We start from the raw sequence: 26651 nt of genomic DNA on the forward strand, positions 1-26651 counted from the left end.
ATTATGATTTTCAGAAGAAAACAAAATCTTAAAAAATTAATTCTATAGTAATCAATTCTTGTGTATGTTTTAAACGTGTTTTCTTGCTTCATATATATATATTGAGAAAAAAAGATTTTCATTGCAGCTGTTGTTAATGAAAACACGTAGATTAATTGTTATCTGACTTTAATTACAGTTGATTTTACGCAAAGAATCAATACAAAAGTGGACGGTCCTGGATGACAACGACTGCGAAATATGTGTGGTTAATGGGCAATTGGAAAAAGGTAAGTAATTGATTGCATTAACTACTGAGTTATCAATCTATGTCTTTGATACAATTGTGAAGCGTGTTTGGTGCTTACCTGTTAATTAATGTTTAATGTCTTGCGTAATTTCAAGAACTTGGCACATATATTATAAATAAACAAGGTCGTGGACAAACATATAATTATGTGAGTAAAATGGACCTCATGGGAAACCATATTGTTTGGCTAGTTATCGAACTTTATTTCAATTCTATGAGACATATCCATGCTATTTGGTCATGAGTGGGGTGTTTTGTTCCGGGATTAATCTCTTAACAATCCCTAAAAAATAATCCTCATTCAGCCGTTTTATAGGCATTAATCCGTTTTCACCGCGTTTCATCCGAATTCGTCTGTATTCAACCTTTTCTAGCGGTTTTTACGGATGAATTGCGTAATTCATCCCTTTACGGAATTAATCTCTACGCATGCGCAGTCTTTTAAGAGATGAATCTGGATAAAGTAAACTTAACCTCTACGCATGCGCAGTCGATATCAGGGATGAATTGAGATGAAAAGGCGGAGTTTATCAGTGTTGTCAACGAGTAGGCGGGGCGTAAAGAACTATTTTTAGATTTAGAATTTACTTGTGTCGGTGCCCCGCATACTCAAATTAAAAATATTATGCTGCATTAGTGCATAACCTATAAAACATTATCAAACTCCACAAATATGTTTTGTACGTTCGTGTTTTCAAATGGTACAACTAAGAGTATACGTGATATGTACCCTGCTACATACCAAAGATATATCAATGAACAAAATTTTGTGTCATTGCTAATTCCTATCGATTCAGCAACCGATAGTTCAGTTACGTGAGAAAGATGACGCAGATTATCTTGATAATCCTATCTACACATGGCCGGCATGTGGTGTCACAGGCATACCAGTACACGCTATTAATCCACAATCGTAATATTGTCTATCTTGAAATGCGTTTTCACCTCTATTGCAGTTGTATATTTAAAATGTTTATTGTTTTTCTCATATAATTTATTGGTAATTCGTGAAGGAAAAATCAATATATTAGTTTCCTTTCTTACAGTTCAATATAACATTTACACTTTATTTAAAAAAGAAATAGATCAGTTTAGGAAATAAAGAGAACATCGCAGGAGCAGTTTAAAATAAATTGATCAATATTATTTCAGTCTTAAGTTGTTATATAAACTTTAAAATAATATTTGATTAAGAAACATTATTAAAGTTACAGTTTATGACAAAGACATTATATGAACTGTTCAATAAAAAAATGTGCCACGGCCTGAAATTTTCAAAGTTTCTCTACTAAATATCTTCTGAACAACTTCATGTTAATTGAATTTCAATTTAGGTGAAGTAGTTCAGACGATATTTAGTAGAAAAAACGCTTAATTTGAACGGTTGGCGCCAAGGAAAAATAGGTTCATGTAGAAGGCAATTTTGGCGTTTTGATGACGTCCCACGTCATAGGATTATGAGCTCTATGTATTAGTGTACCTGTCTCTTTGTGTGTGTGACGAGCAACGAATGTACACCGTAATGATTTTAAAGAATGTATTGGTATTAAAGAGCATTGTATTAAATAATCAAGCAAACAATATTTAAAAACAAATTGAATATTTTACATTTATAATTAAATAACATTCTTCATTTCATTTATTTTTATTTTATTTTAAATTAATGTTCATGTATAGACAGTATCGGGTTATTCCTCTTCGCCCGCGCCAACAATGTTTTTGTACCAATGTACTTGTCAGACAACGTAGACTGATGCGTTTGGCTCTTTAAAAATACATATACTAAAATGTGATAGCCATAATATGACGTTCTTTGTTCTTAAGTTTCAATTTGTCAATACTTTTCCATTGAATGCATACATTCCTATTTAAAAAAATCATTATAAAATTTTACATGTATTGATTTGCGCGTCGCGTCTTTATTCATTTACAGCGCGTGGTCACGCTTTCCATGCGTACAACTTGAAAGAGGACAGCAAAATTTCGCGCACTTTTAAAAACACGGGTTTTAACACGGCGTACATGTCTATTGAATGGAAAACCCTGTATATGCGTTCAAATGGATTATTCGGGATTTTCGTAATTAAGAAGTTGTCTCTCATTCGGGAAGGTATTACGAGTATTCCGAGTAAAAAGCGGTCCGTCTAAAATGCGTATATGACTCATATCCGCGGATATGACCGAAAAGTGCAGATATGGACGAATATAAGCAATATCGACACTTTTTCTGCAATGTTCATTTCAATGTTTAATGAATAATACACAATATGTATAAAATATGCAAGGTAAAATATCATATATTTGTTTGTTACTATACATTATAGTTTATTGGTACGTAAAAATATGCACGTTATTGTATTTATTCAAATGAACAAAGGATGTCGTTGTGCTACATTTAAATGTTTCAAGAATGATTATAACCATTAAATTATATAATTTTATAGATTTTTCCTTAATAGTTCAACCGTTCATATCCAATATCCCGAAAAATTAAAATACGAAGCCAATATGTTAAAGATTAATATCACAGCTGTTACATTCACTTATAAAACATTATATTAACAAAAAATTTAATATTTTAGCGGGACATGCATTGCTTTTCAATAACAGTGCAACTATAATGGTTATGTGAACATGATGTGGACAATTTGGATTATGACTACAAAACATGCTACCTGCCTGGTACTTACGAATGGAAATGTAGGGCAGAGGTGACAGAGATATTTTCCGGAAGTGGCTGTCTTAATATACACTGCTTTCTTTCATGTTTTGTTACTACTTTGCGCTGAGGAAAATTTTCAGTAGGAATTTTGTTTCGGTCAACAGAGTTTGGACCGATTCCGTCTCGAAAGTGATCGGAACAGACTTGAGTATACGCCGTTGAAAACCAAGTTTTCCGGCTAATTGCTGTCATCCAAGCTTTTCTTGTAATGTGTCTTTAGGCAATTTATGTAATGTTACTTTTGTTGAAAATGTACCTATTATACCGCTACAATTAAGGCATTTGACGATTGACCAGTAGTATTTCCCCATTGTATTCCTTAACACCGGAAATAGTTATACCTACCCGCACGAACGACAACTCTGTCAAAACGGAATTACGAAAATCGGGACATATTAATTAAGAGTTTAACTAAAGATTTTCGGTGGAATAATGACGTCATTTCGTTAAAAAATGTCGTCATTTCACAGTAAAAAGTGAAAATTATCAATATTTTTCAATGTTAATTTTCACTGTTTGAAACATTAAAATTATCAATTTCCATTCACTTATATTTCTCAATAAACCACCGGAAAGCATAAAATAAATAGTAACAATAAAATATAAGATAGTTTTACCTTGCATGAAGTTATTATAGCACTACAAATATAGATTCTTTATTGGATAAACCACATTCGTCGATTTTATCATATTCGCGCATTTAAAATCATCATTTATTTTCAAATGAAAAATGCCACTTGAAACAGTGACAGTTCAGACAATATTTACTGCATTCATAACATTCAGTATATAAACATTTTTATATCAAATAAAAATATAACCAGGGAAAAGTAACATCATTAATTACTTGCGGTCTGGCGATAATCGGCCCAAAAATATTTTAATATTTTCTAAAGCATATTGAATATCTAAATACTAAAGTTTTGAGACGACATCAAGAATGATAATACATTTAGTATATTATATAAACATTATGAAAATTTACACAACAAAACATATGTGGTGTCGGCATGGTTATATTGTTTGTGGTGTGTAGCCCTAAAACAATCTTCTTGCACTTCGTCATGTTCGCGGATTGAATTAAGAGTGGGAAAAATGATAATATTTATTAAATTGTTTTATTTTGAGACAATACTAACATATTTAACCCATATTGTGTTTTTTTATCACACATTGCAGACAAAGTGTCGATATTGCCTGTATTCGTCCATATCCGCACTTTTCGGTCAATCCGCGGATATGAGTCATATTCGCATGTTAGACGGACCGCGTTTTACACGAGATAATCGTGATACCTTCACGAATGGGAGACAACTTCTTAATTACGAAAAGACCCAATATCAGCAAATACTATCACGTTGCTGTAACAAACGCTGTAAATCAGTTCTATGAATGGACATGGTGCAATATCCATGTACTTGAATAAATTTGCTACCGCGTAAAATTGATTATTGTTTTCACAATTTACTCGCCATAAATAATTAATTGCTCACCATTTGCATTTAAATTTTCATAAGTCAAAATGTTTAATAGTATCTTTACACAAATTGTTTACAGTGAAAACGTGTGATGATGCCCGACATCTTCTGTAGTGTACTGTTAAATAAACCGGCTACCGGATTACTTACGTCAATCAAAAATAATAGTCGCCAGTTAACCCCGCCCTCATTAGCATGATTGGAACCGATTGGACGGTAATCATAGTTCGACGACTTTAAAGTTACCTGATAATTTCTCGTGACGCACCAGTGTCAGCATACATGACTATGTAATGTGGCTTGAATATTCGATAGAACGGCATGCTATCATGTTGCTTTTATTACAATTTCGCATATAGGCACCGATTGCCCTTTTAAAGAAGGTAATATTGATACACTTTTAGAGAAAACTTGATTTTGTTTTACAATCGGCATTTCTTTTAAAGTTTCAACTTAAATCGCCAGCTAAAAGATTTAATCAATATTTGCGATTTTGGCGAAAGGAAACGTTATCATCGCAGTATTTATTTCGGCTTTTCCTTTTTAAATTTACCTCTAAATTTATACTCGAACATGATATATTTGTTCAAAAATAGGAAAGCTGAGGGCAAAGGTGGATATGTATAGTTCAATGCGAAATCTGCATCGGCCATTAATGTTACAAAGATTCGCTTCAAGACTATTTGCGTTAAAATAACACAAACAATAGTCTTGAAATTTGCATTTTACCTTTAAAAAATGAAACGTTCATTAAAAAAATGATACGTACATGAGAAATATTAATAAAGAAACAATTCAGGCAAAGGCGGATATGTACTTTTCAATAAGAAAATCTGCATCGGGCTGGAATGTTACAAAGATTCTCTAATGAATATCTCCGAGGCTATTCAAGTTAAAATAAATAAAGTTTTCTTAGTCTTTTACATTTTTATATTACATTTTAAATGATACGTACATCAGAGGTATTTTTAAAGAAACAATAATGTTTTAGGCAAAGGCAGATATATACTTTTAAATAGTCTAACTCGGCCTGAAATCTCTCTGAGTATTGTTATTTAACAACCGCGAAAATTGTAACGTAATGTATTTATAATATAACATAAATATTATGTTATATATAAGTGTAACAAATGATAATAATATAAGAAGAGTTCTATAAAGAAAATAAATAAGAAATACATCTTTTATCATAATGTAATGTAATGCATATTATAAGTAATATATTATATATATATATAAGAAGAGTTCTATAAAGAAATAAGAAATACATCCTTTAGTATAATGTAATGTTATGCATATTATAAGTAACATATATATATATAGTTAAAATAGAATCTTCAGATGGGGTGTAATGCAGTTTGAAAAATGTATGGTTTCATTTCTCTAATGTAGTTCAATTATCGGGAACATCTGTTGATTTGTCTTAGTTCTGACATAACAAGTCCAAATTCAGATATGGTATATATTGAAAAATAAATAATTGATTATATAAGTGTAATTCCAATTTCCCAAGGTACATAACAGATACAAGTTCGGGTTGAACGTGTATCTAATGTGTAACGGGGTTTACATAATTGATTATAGAAGTGTTAGGTTTCATATTACCAATGTGGTTTGCCCATAAGAGAACACCTGGTTATATGATCAAGTATGCTAATGAAATGAGGCCTTCTGTTCCAAAAGGTTACTATCTGCACATGTTCATCACGAACATATAGGTCAACCGTGATAGTTGTATATTGCACTTTTCTGCTGTGACATGTGGTACATGCATGAGCGATCCATCCAATCAAGAATGGGATAAGACATATCTCAACTTTATGTTTATTTTCCTGAGAATAAATGCTGTGAGGTTGTTGTAAGAGGAGATTCTGCTGTTAGATTTGGAAGAGAACTTTGAGAGTTGTCACGTCTTCTTGACGTGGTTACCATGTTGGCCGCCGCGCTGTAAAATTGTATTTTACGAACAATAGCAAGCGTTGTGTTAGAATATATTCAACAGAAATAAATCACGATGAAAACGGAAATGAACTTTGGTTGTTACTGTGTGTTAGCCACGAACGATACGTAATTACGTGACAAAATATTAATATTTAAATCATTAAGTTAAAGACTGTATAATTTTATATCACCTATATACTTATACTTTAATCATTATTTCCAAATAAAAATAATAAAGTTTGAAGCAACTGAAAGGTGTGCTTGACTTAAAAAAAAACAATCATTAAGTATTGATGATTAATGTTGGTTCAGATACACATTTTTTTCAAATCAGTTATGTTTAATTTTCAAATCGCGTTTAATTCATCAAAGCTACTGTAAATATCGAAACTTTTTTACATGTATCACATGTTATCAGTTCTATTGTGCGAAGTGATGACATGTTGTTTATTGGAACAAGCGGGTTGACACGCTTTCGTAGCGCATGCCACATGAAGATAAGCGACTGCCCGATTGATTTCACGTGGTATAGATCTCTTTTTCGCCACTCGAATTCCCGATACTTTCTTTTTGTCCAAATGAGTGTTACCAATCTGTGTTAGATCTTTTGATCGTTGCTTTAATGTAGCTCGCAATTTTAATTACGCCTTTTCACCCCTACGCATGCGCAGTACGATATTAAGCTCGCACTGTAAACTCCGCCTTTTCACTCGTACACATGCGCAGAGTGCTAGCATCCCTATTTAGCCCTAACAATCCCAAACAATTCGTTTTCACCCAAAAAAATTCCCTCAAAACTCATAGAGTGGGTTGTTAGAGATTAAAAAATCCCTAAAAACCCAGGTTGTTAGAGATTAGTCACCACAAATATTCATCCCTTAGCTACCGCTTATTTGCGGGACAAAATCCCTAACCCCACTGTATGTTAGAAAATAAGAACGGCAAATGCATTTATTATAATAAGGGACAAGAACTCTGACGTTCCTGTCGCGATTCGGTTAGTATGAAAGCGAGACTATACGATTTTGTCAATTATTTACGAATTTATATGAAATGTGTAAATACTTATTATACATATATTTCAATATAAATTAAAATAAAAGTAAGAAGAAATGTGTCGAAAAATGCGAGAAAGCCAGATATTTAATTCTGAAATCGAAACTGTCTGTACAGTCGAATTCGCCAGCATGTATATCATGCATGTACGATGTAAATCTAAATTTAGTTTTACAGATCATTTTAATGTCCTGCAACGATATTTATTCATACCACACGAACACTTACTCCGATCCAAATAAAAAGACGAATGCTTCGGTTATTGTATGAAAATATGTACGAAATATTTTCGTCACAATCGGTTCTGGGCGCTAATTTGTCTTTGATGAATTTTATGAAATTCGTCTTTAATGTATAATTTTTCTTGCCTATTTTGTGTTATTTAAACATATTTTTAGCTCACCTAAGCACAACGTGCTCATGGTAAGCTTTGTGATCGCCTTTTGTCCGTCGTCCGTTGTCCGTTGTGCGGCGTCAACATTTGTATTTTTAACTCTCTAGAGGCCACATTTATTGTCCAATCTTCATGAAATTTGGTCAGAAGATTGGTCTCAATGATATCTTGGATGAGTTCGAAAATGGTTACGTTTGCTTGAAAAACAAGGCTGCCAAGGGGCTGGGCATTTTCCTTATATGGCTATATATGGCTATAGTAAAATCTTGTTAACACTCTAGAGGCCACATTTATTGTCTGATCTTCAGAAAACTTGGTCAGAAGATTTATCCCAATAATATCTTTGACGAGTTTGTAAATGATGCCGGTTGGTTGAAAAACATGGCCGCCAGGGGGCGAAACATTTTCCTAATATGGCTATAGTAAAACCTTGTTAACACTTAGAGGCCACATTTATTTTCAGATCCCCATGAAACTTGCTCAGAAGATTTGTCCCAATGATATCTTGGATGAGTTCAAAAATGGCAACCTTTGCTTGAAAAACATGGCTGCCAAGGGGCGGGGCATTCTTCCTTATATGGCTATATATGGCTATAGTAAAATCTTGTTAACACTCTAGAGGCCACATTTATTGTCCAATCTTCATGAACCTTGGTCAGAACATTCATCCCAATAATATTTTGGAGGAGTTTGAAAATGATGCCGGTTGGTTGAAAAACATGGCCGCCAGAGGGCGGGGCATTTTTCCTTATATGGCTATAGTAAAACCTTATTGATATCTTGGATGAGTTCGAAAATTGTTACGTTTGCTTGAAAAAACACGGCTGCCAAGGGGCGGGGCACTTTCGTAATTTTGCTATATATATTTATAGTAAAATCTTGTTAACACTCTAGAGGCCACATTTATCGTCCGATCTTCATGAAACTCTGTCAGAAGATTCATCCCAATAATATCTTGGACAAGTTCAAAATGACGCTGGTTGGTTGAAAAACATGGCCACTACGGGGGCGGGGCATTTTTCCTTATATGGGTATAGTAAAACCTTGTTAACACTCAAGAGGTCACATTTATTTTCCGATCATCATGAAACTTGGTCAGAAGATTTGTCCCAATGATATCTTGGATGAGTTCGAAAACGGTTTTGGTTACTTTAAAAACATGGCCACCAGGGGCAGGGCATTTTTCCTTATAAGGCTATATATTGCTATTGTTAAACCTTGTTAACACTCTAGAATCTTCATGAAATTTGGTCAGAAGATTGGTCTCAATGATATCTTGGATGAGTTTGAAAATAATTATGTTTGCTTGAAAAACATGGCTTTCAAGGGGCGGGGCATTTTTCCTCATATGGCTATAGTAAAATCGTGTTAACACTATAGAGGCCACATTTACTGTCCGATCTTCATGAAGCTTGGTCAGAAGATTCATCCCGATAATATCTTGGACGAGTTCAAAATGATGCCGGTTGGTTGAAAAAACATGGCTTCCAGGGGGCGGGGCATTTATTTTTATATGGCTATAGTAAAACCTTGTTAACACTTTAGAGGCCACATTTATTTTCCGATCTACATGAAACTTGGTCAGAAGATTTGTCCCAAAAATATATTGTTATCTCAGGTGAGCGACTTTGGGCCTTTCAGGCCCTCTTGTTATCAATATATTACAAATTAACACGTATAAAAATCGTATAGTCTCGCTTTAAGAGTTTACCACAATTGTACGTCAACAAAAATTTGAATTAACATTTATGTAAAAACGGTGAAAAAAAATACGAGTTACATCTATCTTGTTTCCACTCTATAAGCTACATTCATGACTTAATCTTAATGTTACTTGGTCATAATATTTATCTTGACAATATCTGCGTCAAGTTTAAATCTAGGTCAAAAAAGGTCAAAATCTTTATATTAACATTTACTATGCTGAGTTTGATTCTAGACCATGCGCGTCCAAAAAATATGTCAACAGATCAAATCTTAGAAAAAGCGTGTAGACTCTCTAAAGGTAACATGTATTATTCAATCTTGATTAAACTTGATCAGTGTATTTATCTTTGCATTACCGATGCTCTATTTGAATCTAGGTCACGTGCATAAAAAGGTCATCATGTCAAATTGTATGAAACCATTGTTACCACTAAAGAGGTCACATTAAAAAATAAATCGTTATAAAACTTGACCAGATTGTTAATCTTGACAATACATGTGCCGAATACGAATCTAAGCCATCTGCGGCAATAAAAGGTCATCAGGTCGTTTCTAAGGAAAGCTGTATTATAACTCTAGAAGCATCATATATAACTCATGACTCAACTTGATGTTACGTTGTCAGAATATGTATCTGGACAATATCTAGGACTCCTATGAAACTGGGTCACGTGTGTCCAAAACCTAGGTCAAATTTATGAAAAAAATGTTACCAGATAAAATTACGTAGAAACGATGTTAAAACGATTTTGTTGACGAAAGTTAGGCCGAGCTTAAATATGGACTCCGTACGTTTCAAAACCGTCTGACTAGGTCCCCCTGGTAAAATCGTAGATTTGTATGCCCCCGGTATGGTGGCATATAGCATTTGAACTGTCTGTCAGTCCGTCCGTCAGTCCGAAAACTTTAACATTGGCCATAACTTTTGCAATATTGAAGACAGCAACTTGATATTTGGCATGCATATGTATCTCAAGGAGCTGCACAGTTTCAGTGGTGAAAGGTTAAGGTCATCCTTCAAGGTCAAAGGTAAAAAACAAATCCAAGGGAAGTAACAAGCTTTAAAGGGAGATGATTTCGATTTATCATTTGGTAGGTACAGATCATTTTTACAAGGGAAGTAGTATTTTTTAAAGGAATATAATAAAAAACAAAAATAAATAAATCAAAGCGGCGCAGAAGGGGGCATTGCGTTTCTGACAAACACATCTCTTGTTTTTAACTCTAGAGCCAAAAGTAAATCCTGATGAAACTTGATCAAAATGTTTATTTTGAATTTTAATAAAATCTAGGCCTAGTTTGGATCTTTATCATGTGCGTTAAAAAAACTAGACCAAAAGGTCAACTCTCAGAGCATTCTTGTTACGACGCTAGAGATCATATATATTTCTGCGTGTTTATCTTGACAATGTCAATGTCGGATTCAAATCTGTGACAGATTTTGCTAAGACAAGTTCACCATTTCAAATCTTATGAAAATCTTGCTAAGGCCATATGACTCAGTATTATTGAAACATGTCCATAATGTATATTTTAATTATGTTTTACTTAATTTGAAATCTGGGTCGCTGGCGTTAAGAAACTATATTATCACTTTACGGGCAACAATTATAACTCGAACTTGATATAACTTCGTCAGAATATTTATCTTAACAATTTAAAGGCCCTCTTTGATCTGGGTTATGATTGATAAAAAACTAGATCACCTGGTAATGTCTTCAACATTTGGTGTCCCAATGCTCATGTGAGCTCTTTTGGGCCATAATGACCGTCTTGTTAGTTTACAAAAAGTTTTCTTAATTCTTGAGATCATTACCAAGGGATATATCCCCGTTTCTATTTTTATGGATAGTTGCATTGCTAACATGTTCCAGTTTCAAGTATACCCCCTCTCACCCCCATCCCCCTACCCCCCCTACCCCCACACCCCCAATTTTTTTAAACATCTTATAAATTACCACACCCCACATTATATCCCCCTATCACCCCCAACCCCCTACCCCCACCCCCACACCCCCACCCCCAACCCCCCTCAATTTTTTTAAACATCTAATAAATTACCCCACCCCACATTATTACCCCCTCTCACCCCCCTACCTCACCCCCACCCCCACCCCCCCAATTTTTTTTAAACATCTTATAAATTATCACACCCACATTATATCCCCCTCTCACCCACCCTACCCCCCACCCCCCTACTCCCCACCCCCCACCCCCTCATTTTTTTAATCATCTCATAAATAACCACACCCCACATTAGACCCCCCTCTCACTCCCCCTACCCCCCCCTACCCCCCCCCACCCCCACCCCCCCTCAAAAAAATATATATATTTTTAAACATCTTATAAATTACCACACTCCACATTATACCCCCCTCTCACCCCCTAACCCCCACCCCTCCTACCCCCCCCACCCCCCACCCCCCACCCCCTCCCCCCCCCCGATTTTTTTTAAACATCTAATAAATTACCACACCCCACATTATACCCCCCTCTCACTCCCCCCTACCCTCCCACCCCCCACACCCCCACTCCCCCCAAAAAAAATTATTTTTTTTTAAACATCTAATAAATAACCCCACCCCACATTATTACTCTCACCCCCACCCCCCCTAGCCCCCCCACCCCCCAAATTTTTTTGTTAAACATCTTATAAATTACCACACCCCACATTATACCCTCCTCTCACTCCCCCTTGATCATGACTGGCAGATGACCCCTATTGATTTTCAGGTCACTAGGTCAAAGGTCAAGGTCACAGTGACTCGAAATAGTACAATGGTTTTCGGATGATATCTAACATTAGGTCAAAGGTCAAGGTCACAGTGACAAAAAACGTATTCACACAATTGCTGCCACTACAACTGACAGCCCATATGGGGGGCATGCATGTTTTACAAACAGCCCTTGTTTGGTATGCTTCTGTTTTCATTTTAAACATTTGTCTTGCTGAAACACGCTTTAATAAAATATTGCGTCGATAACTTTAAAATGTTCCAATATATAATGATAGCCGTTAATATGCAAAACAATTTTTCAGTTTTTAAACTGAAACGGCATTAACACACATATAAGTATTGTGTTCGAGTTTAGCCAAATTGAACGCTTCGAAAAGATACAAGAGTCCGTTATTTTACAGCGTATAGACGCTCGTTTGCGTGCCAATTACCATCTGTAGTTCATTTATGCTTCTAATTCGAATTTAAATTTAGTGTGATTAAAAACAGGTAAGTAAGAACGGAAGGAAGAAGATAGTCACATAAAATACCAGACTTATACATGAATGTAATCATAGTGTCAGTAGACGTTCTAATATTGTATTGCAGAAAATCCTTCCTTTTGCCGAGTATCAGAAATAAATCATTCTGACTGCGCAACAAAAATCAAAATATGTTGTGCCTGCATGAGGAATTCGTACATAAATCCAGTCAAGTGTCAGGAGTGCGATAAAGAGATCAAATCTATCATAGGTAAATCCAAAATTCAACACACCTTCTTGGCTTCTGTTAACCATGTGTTTGCAATGATTAACGTATTGGTTATTATTCTGTAAACATTCATATTATATTATTAAATACATTATACTTTAATTTGCGTTTATCTTGATTTGAAATTCATTTCTAAACAACACTAATTTAGGAGATGGATGGGGCGCAATTTTAATAGCTGGATTCGACAAAGACAACAATTCGTTCCGAAATGATGTGAATATGTTTGCACATGCTATATCATCGAAAGTTCTACCATCGATGTGTGTAAGGTAAAGTCCCTTTTCTAATCAATATTAAGCATTATCTATTTAAAATTAATCATTCTTTGTTTATCATTTGATCAAAATAAAACATATGTCATTATTTACATATTCTAAAAGCAATGGGACTCCGTGTTTTTTTAAATGTGATGTGTAGCCTCAAATAACCTACCATAACGTTTTTCAAATAAAACGTTAATGCCAACTAGCAATGGCTATGAAGCCTTTTTTATTGCCCCCTTCAGGTTTCACCGGAGGGAACTTACGGTTTTCGCTTTGTGAGTCTGTCTGTCTGTCTCCCGGCTGTCTGTCTGTCACACTTGTCTGGATCCTGCGATAACTTTAAAAGTTCTTCATATTTTTTCACGAAACTTGAAACATGGATAGATGGCAATATGGACATAATGCACATCATTTCATTGTGTTCCTATGTCAAAAATCTGGTTGCTACTTGAATTGAAACAAATACTGTCTTAAACGATTGGCGTAAATAATTTGATAAATGATTGTCAATCCATATTAAATAAATAAATAAATAAATATACTGCAAGCACGTAAAATAGAAAACAAAAACATTCGTCCAAATGTCTCATTCTCTCTCTCCTTTTTTCCTGTATTATTTTTTTCCTGTATTGAAGAATTTATAAATACTTAAGACTGAAAAGTAAACAGTAAAAGCAATTTTAAGTAATGCCTGTATTGCAAATATTTGAAGAAATATAAATGGTGTACAGCATCAAAGCATTTTTAGGAAAAATAGACGCTCAATATTTAACATAATGTATGCATTTGCTGTTGTCGATTATGCCTCCATTTGAACACAGCGGCATATAAAAGTTGCACTGTCTGTGCATATATGTATCTTCGCGTCAGTGCGACCGGTCTGCTCTACATGTCCTTCAGGAAAGTTTTGTCTCAGCCATACTTTTGCAATAATTTAAGATTATTTGCAGTAAATGTAAACCACCATACGACAATGTATCATGTGTAACACACGTCTTCTCGCCTCATCTGTCAAGGACACTACGGGTCACCACATAACAGCAAATTCATAAAAATATTCAACCGTTATATCTTCACTATACTACCTTTCCTATCCAACTTTGATTGGAGCATTCACAATTGTTACTGTTAAATATATCAGGTAAATACACGTATATCATGTTATATTTCTAGCACTGTGATCACAATTGATTCGGCAACGCAAACAACAAAACCTGTGTCAGTAGGGATTGATGATGCATTTAAGACGATTATGATACAGAACGTTCACACGTTGGTGTTTCTCTACTCAGGACACCACGACAAAAAACACGGATTCAAAGTTGGCACCAAAGAATTTGTCAGCATGCAACACATTAACAAAAAAATACAAGAATGTACACACGTTAAAAAAGTCATAGCTTTCGTGGACTGTTGCTTCCCAGAAATAATAGGAGTAAAAGAAGAACAACGTCTCATTCAATTCAACTCAACTGCGAGTACGGATCCGGCTATAACTTTACGAAACAAAGGAAGTCCTTTTACGAAGTTGTTGGTACAGGCTTTCACGATGAAAGCTTCAGGTTGCAAATGTGCTTTGCCGAATTGTGAATGTCGCATAGATGGACCCTTTTTAACAATCGATTCATTATCGGATTACATTGAGAGACACAGACAAAACGGACTTCTGCGTGACATGGAACCTGAAAAGAGCTTGATCAAAATTAATTGGCATAATGAATGCATTGCCTACAATTACTCATACAAAGTGGCATTTCGTTTCGACATAGTACTTCCTAAACCGTTTACGTCAAAACACACATTTGAGGTTTTGGCAACAACTGTGAACGACTATGATGCCCTGATACAAACGATCCTATTTCCGAGATTTGCTGGTAGGAGATTTACTGTTGACTAAATTTAAAGTTAAATAATAAAGAAAAAAAACACTTATGTATTTCTGTTGTGTGATTTCTTGCTGAATCAAAATGTAATTACCAGTCCAATTGCTTTTAAAATCAGAAGTCTGTGTTCAGTTAAAATAGCTTAAGCCATTTGTTAATGCAGTTGTTTTATTCTTAAAATCTGATGGTGTTGCATAAAATAGTATTTATACTTTTTATTTCAAATCAAATTTTAATGAAAAGCTCAGTTAAATGTTTGTTAACTGCTTTTCAATTTTACAATACGGTGCTGCGGTTAAACTGTTAAAGAACATTTGAGAAGTCGGAGCCAGAAATTTAAATTGTGTAATTAAAAAACGAAACGAACGGACAATAAATGTTGCTTCTGTTCTTTATCAATAAGTGGTTAATGTTTCCTTTAATGATTATATAGTGAGTAATGCAATAGTGCTGGTCTATATAGATTACCGCTGATCATGTAGAGTAATTGACGATATTGTTCTGTGAATGTGAGTTTGATTTATGCAAGCGTGTATTTTCTGGGCGAAATGAATTTTCCGTTTTAAAATTAATGTTCATATAAGTTTCGTTATATAACCTCACATTTGCGCTCAGGAACCGTGTGTGTTATTCCTGTGTAACCATTGATAGAAATTTTTGTTTAATAATAAAAGTTGAATCATGTACAATGACAATTATGAAGTTTCAATATGATTAGCAAATACACATGTTTTTATATTCATTACATATATGTAAAATAGTTTTCTTTTCAGCCAGTGTTATTGTACCCTATAAAATCAATTGAAGTTATCTGTACTGTCTCATATTGCCATAATTAAAGTTATTTTAGTTTCTCTTTAGATTCGATGTTTTTTTTTAAACACTGCCGTTGTTTAAGGAACAAGCGTATATACATTGTGAATTCACAAATACTACTTCTAATTACTGTATGATCAAGCTTGTACAAAACGTTCAATTCGCATAAAATTGTTCACGCTTATAGTTATGTAGTCATAGAAGTTTAATTTTAAACATTGCAGACTTATTGAGAGAGCAACTTAATGTGCATCAAAAGTCAATGTCACATGCAGACAAGACTGCCGATTGCTTGTGTATTGTTTATGATACGGGTCCCGCATGTTGTGAAGAGGTAGACAACATAGAAAAACTTTTGCTTGCTTGGAACTCTAAGCGTTTGTTGTGCTGCAAGCTACGATTCTCACTGACAGGCAATTGTCATAAACCGTCCGGTTTTTTCTTGAAAAACGGTAAACCTGTCAAGGACTGCATGCATGAAAAGGTAATATATTATGATGTATTAAATTAGGTTAAATACCATGACTGCTTGATTATTATTGTTAATTACAAACAAAATGTTTGCGTGCTTTCCAGAAAGAATTTGAGTTGACAGAAATGGAAAGTTTCATAAAGGATTTACGGGATAAAAGGAATAAGTGCGACACTGACACAGAAGAAGCGTTAAAAGATTTTATTTCAAACATGTCTTCATTTATTCATGGCTGCAAATGGAACAAGGTATATCAATAAGTGTCACCAAATTGCTGTATGCACTTATTTCTTCCATGAACCATGTCCATTCCTATGAACCGGTTTTCTTAAAAACATGACATTCAGAGATGTATGAAGAAACAAATATGTCACCAACTGTGTTTATTTTATAAATAATTTCAAAGAAGAAAAATTGAGGTCGCATTTAAACGTATATGCCCAAACATGAGTCAGTTAATGTGGCCAAATTAAAACCATACTTTTCGGACTTAATTTACTAATGTTCTTAAGCTTATATCATTCCCATCCATTGAGAAACAATTTCAACCAGTTGAGAACATTAAAAAAAGCAATGACAAAATTAAAAATGTCAAGTCGCCTTTAAAACATCTCAATAAAATAGTTCTTAGGAATAGTCATTATTGAGTGATCAAAGAATATGTTGAAAATCTTCTTTGCAAGAACCATTTGTTGGATATAATTGGATATAATTGATTAATAATTTAATATGTCTTAAGTACACGTGAATATGGTGGAGGTGAATAACTTCGATTCCTTTTAACCGCCACCAACTGTACGTTGGCCGTTTAATGTAGAATATAAAGAAGTGAAACTCCAGCTGCTGGAGCAGTATTGAATTTTCATTAAAAACAATTAGTTGGTCCTTTATTTAAGGCAAGTGACCGATTGCCCAAACAGTACAAAACAGCACAATACAGCACAATACAAACCAACATAAACACAAAATATGAATAAAGCTGGGGTCACCGCCTTGGAACGGTCAATGCAAAGCATTGGGGGTTTAGACCTGGTTATAGAGCGCTCAACCTCACACTTGGCCCAGCAATATTCATAATACATTTAAGTGTAAATAAAATTTAACGTCATAGCATTGTTACTCAAATTAAACAATAATAAAAGGGAAACCATTTTTCTTCGTTTTACTACTGCACATGTAAAAAATTTTCACGTAATTAACTTTCAGTTCCTTAGAATAATTTTTGGCAGAAACCATAACTGAGTAATATCAATATAAAACCGAATTTATATTAATATATATGTAACGGTACGGCAATTGTACCGCATAAGTGACTCTAGAACAGTAGTGATTTGCAGAGTGAGATATTGCATTTGTATGATTCTATTGTGTCGCTTTTTACGTTGTATTTATTAAACTGAATCGTGTTTCTTTCAGCTGAAGCATCAAATAATACAAATTCGCTTTATTGATCTCTTTGATGAATGTACAAGCTGCGTGGTTCATCTTTTGCTCGCCAATCCAGGTAAATTTTACATGAGTTGGGCATTTTTTAAACTGCCCGCCACATATAACGAACATTACACATATCAAAAATACCAATTAAATCGATTTTGTATTTAAAAAAACTGCTTAAAATAACATTGTCAATGGATTGTCAAAACACTTCAAGGTTTTGTTTGAACGCATTATTTTACAGAGGTTTGGAACTCTTTGATTGTTTCGAAAATACCTCGCGGTCGTAATTTACCAATCAATTACACTTTAGGAGTCACCAAACTTCCATACAATACGTTCAAAATTACAAGTGTTTTAACTAGCGTCTCGGATAAAGCATTTTTGACTCCCACGCAGAAAAGTCTCTTCAATCCCAAAATTCAGCCAAATTTGTTTTTAATATTTGTTATTTCAAATACACTTCAAGTTATAAAGAGCTCCATAAATAAACGTAAATCAACAAAATTGTTTAAAAACCACTACTCTTACGTTTAGTATCCTTCAGCAATTTAATGTGGCACAAGCGGCTTACACAATGCATCTAATAATATACCTGGACGTCTTAGTCTATTGTGAATATGGCTATTCATATAAGTCGTTAATTTGATATTATGTGTATTATTATTATTAAACTTTTTATCCATTCTTTATTGACTACAATTGATGAATATCATATTTTTGGATTTTAAACAAGTATTTATGACTGTTTATATTTAACGCTCTCTAGATTTTCATTCTATATAAAAAATATGCAATAAATCTACGTTATCTACATGTTTAATAAATCTCCAGGTGCTGCATTTTCTCACCCTTATCTTACTTAATTCAATACAAAAAACGAGTTCGAATTATAAAGCATATTTGTTTTATGGCAACGGTAGAGGGTGCTAAAATGTGCGAAAAATTGTTCAACTAGATTTAAAATAGATATTGATTTGATATGCTACAATTCATACATGTCTTATAGAAATGTTGATATCGCATGGTAGAAAGTATGAAGATTAATTTGAGTTTAGTGCACTAGTTTTTATTATATTGTTCAGCATTTTATGGTGAACATTAGAATTAAGCCAAACCTTGTAACATTTCTGTGTAGACGAAATTCTTCGAAGAAATGTTTACGTTTTATCTGCGCGTTTCGTTTCTTACACAAGACAAGCGAGTTATTTTCAGCATATCTACACGGAAAGTCTCTTGTCAAAGCTAAATATTAAAGGGGCCTTTTCACAGATTTTGGCATTTTTTAATTTATTCATTAAATGCTTTATATTGATAAATATAAACATTGGATCGTAAAAGCTCCAGTAAAAAATCAAGAATATAATTAAAAAAAGGAAAAGAACATTGCCCGGAGCAGGTTTCGAACCAGTGACCTCTGGAGTACTGCCAGAGTCCTGAAGTAAAAACGCTCTAGCCTACTGAGCTATTCCGCCGTGTACATACTTAACGTATTTGTTAACTTATATAAGCAATCTTCGTAGTTTCACAAAATTTAACGACAAAAACAGAACTCTCCAAATTATTCAATCGTTTCGCGTTGCAACGCTTTATAATTTTTAGGTTTTAAAATCGTCAAAAGATGCATATAATGGCTATATTAGACCATGGTAAATGTTCAGTATTACTGTTTCCTCACAAATATCATAACTAAAACGAAAATGTGCGAATCTGAAACAACTTTTTTCAATTTTGTCAATTTACCAAAGCGTGAAAAGATCCCTTTAAAAGTCGCATCATGGAAATGAACGTTAGTTTAAAGATAATTGAAGTAGATACACATTGAGACCTTTGATTTCAAATGTGAGTGTTTGTTTGGCGCAAATATTATTTATGCTGATCTCGCTGTCGATAAACGGTTTAATTAAGGTAAAAGTAACAGCATTCAGTATAATTGTTCAATGTCGTTCAACAGTGTTAATAAAGTAATTAATGTGACTTTGGTGTGTATACCTGTTAAACTGAAATTATAAAATAGCGTTTGGTGCTATGCATATTTCTTAATACTTTGATTCTGTGTAATTTCAATTCGGGGGCATAATACATCAGTCTATAAGCTTTGTTTAAAATGTCGATAATTGCTTATAGTATGTGTAAGCTTAATACTTGGCTTTATAATGGCGTTACTTGCGTATTGCTTTAGTTAAATAATATATTGATTCCATTAATCCTTATTTATAAACCGCTGATTCCGGTTCTGTTTTTTACCCAAATACAAGCGTTCCTTTGACACCGATGTTCTTTATGCAGCTCCCGTTGTGGTCATAATGTACTAAAAGATTCCCTTAACAAATTTTATGTGAAAGCAATAACTTTAACAAAAAATAAAGTCAAAGTTTTGCGCGTAGGCACCCTCATAACCATACCTTAAAGAGAATTCCAAGCCAAATTGATTTAAACAATAAAAAAGATAGGTCATCCAGTTTGTAACAAAGAACACGACGCGAAGCAACGATCACTGTTTAAACGCAAACTTTTAACCGGCTTGTTTACAGTTTATGAGGGTTCCCGCCATCTGTCAAAGTCTCATGTAGTCTCCAACCTCAAAGCAAAACACTGCATTTGTAGTATACAACAATGTTTTCCCTACCACGTGCACACAGAAATATTCAAAAATAAACTCATGGCAAGTGCCCTTACAGAGAGTTGTGTCTTCAAATATATGCTGTTCCATTTTAGAGGGTATAGCATTGAACACCAAAAGTATTAAGTATACTGTAACCTTTTCAAGTAATATTAAATCCAAACTAATGCACATTTCAGTATCATATTTAAAAAAATCTCTGTCTTTCGAATGTGTCAATAAATGTATGATTAGATTTCTTTAAGGACTTCATCCAGTAAAACTATTATAAACAACATTTGGTGCAATAAAACATTTTTAAGTTATTGAATTGTCTGTGATATCAATGCAGTGGCCTTATTTTTCTTATTATCATATTTTATATTAAAATTTCGAAGCAGTCCTCGGTTTACAACTGTTGCGATTAAATATTAAATGCTTACATTTAACTTCGTATCTTTCAAGAGTTAATTGAGTTTTTCAATTAGAAATACACGCAGTATTGGATGGCATTTTCAAAGGATTTTCTTTGCCCACAATATTTCGGTAGCCTGTAATAATTCCAAAGTAAACATAGTTATGGACCGAACGTTTATGTTTCTTATTAGATTTATATCTTTATTGGTTTAAATGGGTACATATTGCTTGAAGGGGTTATATGTTAATATTACATATCTATAACATAAGTTCTTTAATACTTTAAAACAGTTGTTTCCGAAAGTATTTTAGTAAAATATTTGTAACTACTTGTCATATTATAAGATGATTCTTTGGGAATAAGATAACGTGTTTTATTGACATAATATATTAATTTACAAATATAATGATTTTCAAAAACAGGCATAAAACGTGTGTTTTGTAACGCGCTCATCTGGATTTCATTTCACATTACTAAGATCGATGTCTCGACTTCAGCGTCGCATAACCATCAGTTTATTAAGCTACATCAGATTAAGATTTGTATGTGTGTGTGTGTGTTATACTGCCGACACTTAAATATAGAATGTTGATATCATAATTAAGGAGTGAATGTACTGGCCTTAAAGGGTCCTTTTCACGTTTTGGTAAATTGCCAAATTTTAAAAAGTTGTTTCAGATTCGCAAGTGTTCGTTTTAGTTATGATATTTGTGAGGAAGTAGTAATTCTGAACATTTACCATGCTCTAAATATCCATTATATGCATCTTTTGACGATTTGAAAACCTGAACATTATTAAGTGTTGCAAAGCGAAATGATTGAATACTTTGGAAAGTTATGTTGTTGTTATATTTTGGTTAACTACGATCACTGCTTATATAAGTAAAAAAAAACATCCGCCCATAGCATGAGCATGGATGGTCGAGCGGTTAAAACGGGAGACTTTTTTACTAAAAGACTCCAGGGGTCATTGGTTTGAGCCCAGTTGAGGGTTACTTGTTTTCCTCTGTTTAATTGAATTCTTGTTTTTTAGCTTTTGTGATCGCCTTTTGTCCGTCGTGCGTCGTTCGTCGTCGGTCGTGCGGCGTCAACATTTGCATTGTTAACACTCTAGATGCCACATTTATTATCCAATCTTCATGAAATTTGGTCAGAAGATTGGTCTTAATGATATATTGGATGAGTTTGAAAATGGTTACGTTTGCTTGAAAAACATGGCTGCCAAGGGGCGGGGCATTTTTTCCTAATATGGCTATATATGGCTATATTTAAATCTTGTTAACACTCTAGAGACCAAATTTATCGTCCGATCTTCATGAACTTTGGTCAGATGATTCATCCCCAAAATATCATGGACGAGTATTAAAATGATGCCGGTTGGATGAAAAACATGGCCTCCAGGGGCGGGGCATTCTTCCTTATATGGCTATAGTAAAACCTTGTTAACACTCTAGAGGCCACATTTATTTTCCGATCTTTATCAAAGTTGATCAGATGATTTTTCCCAATGATATCTTGGATGAGTTCGAAAATGGTTTTGGTTGCTTTAAAAACATGGCATCCAGGAGGCAGGGCATTTTTCCTTACATGGCTATATATGGCTATAAAATCTTTTTAAAACTCTAGACGCCACATTTATTGTCCGATCATCATGAAACTTGGTCAGAAGATTCATTCCAACAATATCTTGGACGAAAACAGCCACGGTTTATTGTGATGATTGTAATGAATATCTGTGTAATTCCTGCAAACATCCACACAAAGTTTAGAAGCCTGGAAAACATAATATTGTTGCAGTTTTGAACATCGTGGAAATGAACGGATTGGACAGGTGTCAGGAGCACAACAAGACGATCAAGTTTTTCTGCCAGGAACATTCAATGCTATGTTGCACTTTCTGCCTGATCGTACATGGGAAATGTGGCAAATTAAATGCAATTGAGATGGTAACTGAACGAGAACTCGCAGACAGTGATGAGTTGATGGCATCATTGATTAAACTGGAATCCGATGCTGACTTTATCATAGCTGAAAGTAAGCGTCAGGATAGTGATTTGAACAAATCCGTTTCAAACGTCAATGCAGAATTAGATGCAATACAAATCCGTATCCTTAAACTTTTTAAAGAGGCTCAGAATAACGTACAATCTGAAGCAAACGCTTTCAAGTCTGAGGAAATCAACAGAAGCCAAACAGTCTGTACAAAGGTGAAGGAAGATCTGCATACAATATTGCCAATATGCTCTGCTATTAATGAACACGGAACGCCACAGCAAAAGTACATCCTTTCGAAACGCATGGAAGAGAAGCATAGGATAATCAAAGCTCAACAAGTCACACATCATCTTTCGGTGTCTTGCCCACGGGAGCTGACATCTCTACTTGAAATGGGAAAGGATTTTATTAAACTCAAAATCCAGACAGGTATTTGAAGTTATGCATTATCGTTATAGCACTGACGATTCTAGCCATTACCTTTCAATTCTGAAATATACGCATTAGTTTAAACAATTGGATATGCAATTTTCATGTTGTTATATTGTTTATTCACAAATTGTGTATTACAGAAAAATATTAAAAAATCAATGAATAATGCAACTGCAAAAAAAGGCTTTAACAACAATTCGCATTACATGTAAGATGTAAAGTTCGCAAAGATGGTAACTTTTCATAGCACATTTTACAGTTTGACAGTGTATTATTGTTATTAAACTTGAAATCGATTGTATGAATAGTTAGTGGAAATTAATATTAGAAATATCTTCCATCATCATGATTAGTTATCAACAGCAGCAATTCTGTTGAAACTGCAATATGTAAACAAGTGTTTCATTGTTATGGTGCTTTGAAACAGTTAACTGACAATTTAGACTTGAACTGTACAATTAACATTGCTCCTTCTAAGATTTCAAAGTGCATGGTACTAAATTATCACAAGTTTTCTTAAGCGCGCGCGGTCATGGTATCTCGTTGGCATATTTTCAATAGAGCATGTGTCTTATATTATTATTATTAGTAGTAGTAGTAGTAGTAGTAATAATAGTAGTAGTAGTAGTAGTAGTAGTAGTAGTAGTAGTAGTAGTAGTAGTAGTAGTAGTAGTAGTAGTAGTAGTAGTAGTAGTAGTAGTAGTAGTAGTTATTTATTGTATTATTATTATAATTATTATTATTATTATAGTCTCATCCAATATTTGCAATTTACACAATTGTGCATGTATAAAACATTAAGATAAAACATTGGTCATTCATAAAATGAATTATAAGAGACTTATTTTGTGTTTTAATGAGATTGTCAGCCAGTGTTACGAATTGTGTTATTAAAATACACGGCCGTTAATCACGCGCGCCACCTCTTTTTTGAGATGCATTAATAAATGAGCCAATGCTTCTTTCGAGGTGGCGCTCAGGCCCGGATGTTTGATTATGTTTTATATGTTTTTCAACATATTTCGCATTATTCTAAAACATCGGCCAATGTAGTGCGATTCAGCGGTTATAAATACATCCAAAGATGTACAGAAACATACAATCACAGTCCATTAGGAAACGCGAGGACATGGTATAATTCGTAAAAGTAAATCAATGTCTTTCCTGTGTTACGAGAACATTCCGAGCCAATGTAATCGCTCATTACATAAAACGATTGCTTTGAACCTGTACAAGTTAATGCGTGCACAAAACATCGGCTTCTAGCCTTTGTAATAGATAAATTTGCATTTTTCAAAAAGAGATGGAGCCAATGCCAATGAGGTGGCGCTCAGAATAGGATGTGGCGCCAATGCATATAAATAGCTATTTTAAGGTGAAATATGTTATGTAATGATTTCTATTATGTTTATAGGACTTACTTTTTTGTAAGTTGACTACTGCGTGCGTTTTTAATTGCTTAACGTAATGTCTTGATGAATTTTAAAGTTCGCCTTTGTAAGATAAAAATATTAACATGTATTATATAAACGTTAACAGAAACAGACGGAGCTATCTTCATTGTTTGGAGTTGATAGTGGGAAAAACAACATATTTGAGCCGAATTAAGATTCGTTGACCTTGACCTTTTATTAAATAAATCATTTGGACACAACTTATCGTTTCAAGAAGAAGTATTATCTTAAATTTATTTCGTGAATTATCATACTGTATACAAATTTTGCGGTAGATGAATTTTTTTGATTTTATTGAACATTAAGTTATTGGTTAAATTGAGTATTACACATTTTTGGTATACAGTATATTATACAATACGTTTTATTCATGTTGGTGACTTCCTAATTGAGTTGATCACTTACATATTTTAAAAACTACATCTTTTTTTGTAGAATGTGTTTATGTTCTGTAAAGATTTTGGCCTTCGAATGTATGTTGAAAAGTAAATTAAATAGAACAAATAACATTATAAATCAAACGTACGTCATGTTATAATGTCATTGTTAAAGGATACATCCTGCATTGGCGCCACCTCCTATTATTAGCACCATCTCCTTAGCATTGGCTCCATCTCTTTTGGAAAAATGCAAAATTATCTACAACGTCGACAAAAAGCCACTGTTTTGTGCATGCAGCATCTTATGTATGCTGTAATCGTTTGATGCCGTTAGCGATTTAATTGGGTGCAAATTTGCTCTTCACATAGGAAAAACTCCTCGAAATTCTTTTTAAAACTCCACCATGCAACAACTTATAAAGGTTCTCATGTTTTTTAATGGGTTAAGAATATAGTTTCTGTACTTTTTTGGATGAACTAATCTTTGCTGAATCGCAATACATTGCCCGATTTAAAAAAAAAATGCGAAATACGTCGATAAAATCTAATCAGCCTGTACAATTTTCCATGAAATTTCAAAACATCCGGGCCTAAGCTCCACCTCGGAAGTTGCATTGGCTCATTTATTAATGCATCTCAAAAAAGAGGTGGCGCGCGTGATTAACGGCCGTGAAATAGCTTAGCATACCGCTGTATTTAAGTATTATAATACTGTTGTTTAACTTTGTGGTCAGACCGGAGGCCTTCTAAATTACTGCGATGACGAATCTAGGGCTTTTTCGTACACACAGTATACATACCGTGACGTGATTACGTTTCTATCATCTTTATACGGTTGCGTATGCACACTTCTCCATCTTCATACACTAAAATATAGTCCACGGAAGAGAACGAATATTTGTAACAAGCATACTTTCTCGCATTTCTTAAGTCATGTTTTAAAGGGATGACGTTAACATTGTTATAACTCAAACCTTAATAATTTTCTTTTTATGCAACCAAAACTGTGTTCTTGCGTTGTCATGTAGTTTCTACTTTTGTTTCTGAAATAGTTTGCAATCACAAAGATTTCTGATCAAAGTTAACTTTTGTTAATTCGTCAAATCCAGTGGATAATTTCTTTAAAAACTGATTTAAACGATGCACTTAGCAAGCTTATGTACACAGCTCCGATCAACCAATATACTGTATGGTGATTTGTGCAAATGTTTAGTGGATGCGTGTTATGCACGTGTTGGTGCAAAATGGAAATAGTGCAACAGTATAACATATTCTGAAACATGAATAAGCACACAAATAAGCTGAGGAGCGACACACGGGGACACAATGCCCTCGGAAATGGAAAAATCAGGCTAACAGGAAGTCCGCGACGTCACACATCGACCGCGTATGTATAGAATGACATTTAATCCATAGCACGTGTC

The 26651-nt window shown here is 34.0% G+C and overlaps 2 protein-coding genes and 1 long non-coding RNA gene across 6 annotated transcripts in view; 2 read left to right on the forward strand and 1 right to left on the reverse strand.

Moving 5' to 3' along the window:
• Positions 1-26651, forward strand: part of LOC127833769 (uncharacterized) — a 140610-nt gene that overhangs the window by 109341 nt on the left and 4618 nt on the right. The gene's annotated exons all lie outside the window — the stretch shown is intronic.
• Positions 1-26651, reverse strand: part of LOC127833773 (major facilitator superfamily domain-containing protein 1-like) — a 152108-nt gene that overhangs the window by 96337 nt on the left and 29120 nt on the right. The gene's annotated exons all lie outside the window — the stretch shown is intronic.
• Positions 177-14733, forward strand: LOC127833787 (uncharacterized). Its single transcript, XR_008027600.1, has 4 exons — positions 177-269; positions 12914-13057; positions 13227-13347; positions 14515-14733. It is a non-coding gene; the product is annotated as an uncharacterized LOC127833787 (long non-coding RNA).

This window comes from Dreissena polymorpha, chromosome 6 (assembly GCF_020536995.1).
Source record: "Dreissena polymorpha isolate Duluth1 chromosome 6, UMN_Dpol_1.0, whole genome shotgun sequence".
In the NCBI taxonomy this organism is placed as follows: domain Eukaryota; kingdom Metazoa; phylum Mollusca; class Bivalvia; order Myida; family Dreissenidae; genus Dreissena; species Dreissena polymorpha.